Raw genomic sequence first — 205 nt, 5'->3', positions numbered from 1 at the left:
CGAGAGGAGCAGGTCGAGGAGTCGTCGCCATCAGCATGCATGTCCCTCCCGAGTCGCCCGCCGTGGACGCCGCCCACTTCGCCCGCAGATGCCAGTGCGCTTGCGTGGAAAGGTTTCCGGTGGAATGAAGGCCAAGTCGCGTGGAGGAGCGAGGATGATTTAGTAAACATGGAATATTTAATGGCAAATGTGTCAGGGAATAAGT

Source organism: Penaeus monodon, chromosome 28 (assembly GCF_015228065.2).
Source record: "Penaeus monodon isolate SGIC_2016 chromosome 28, NSTDA_Pmon_1, whole genome shotgun sequence".
NCBI classification, from domain to species: Eukaryota; Metazoa; Arthropoda; class Malacostraca; order Decapoda; family Penaeidae; genus Penaeus; species Penaeus monodon.
This window is presented reverse-complemented; position numbering follows the sequence as displayed.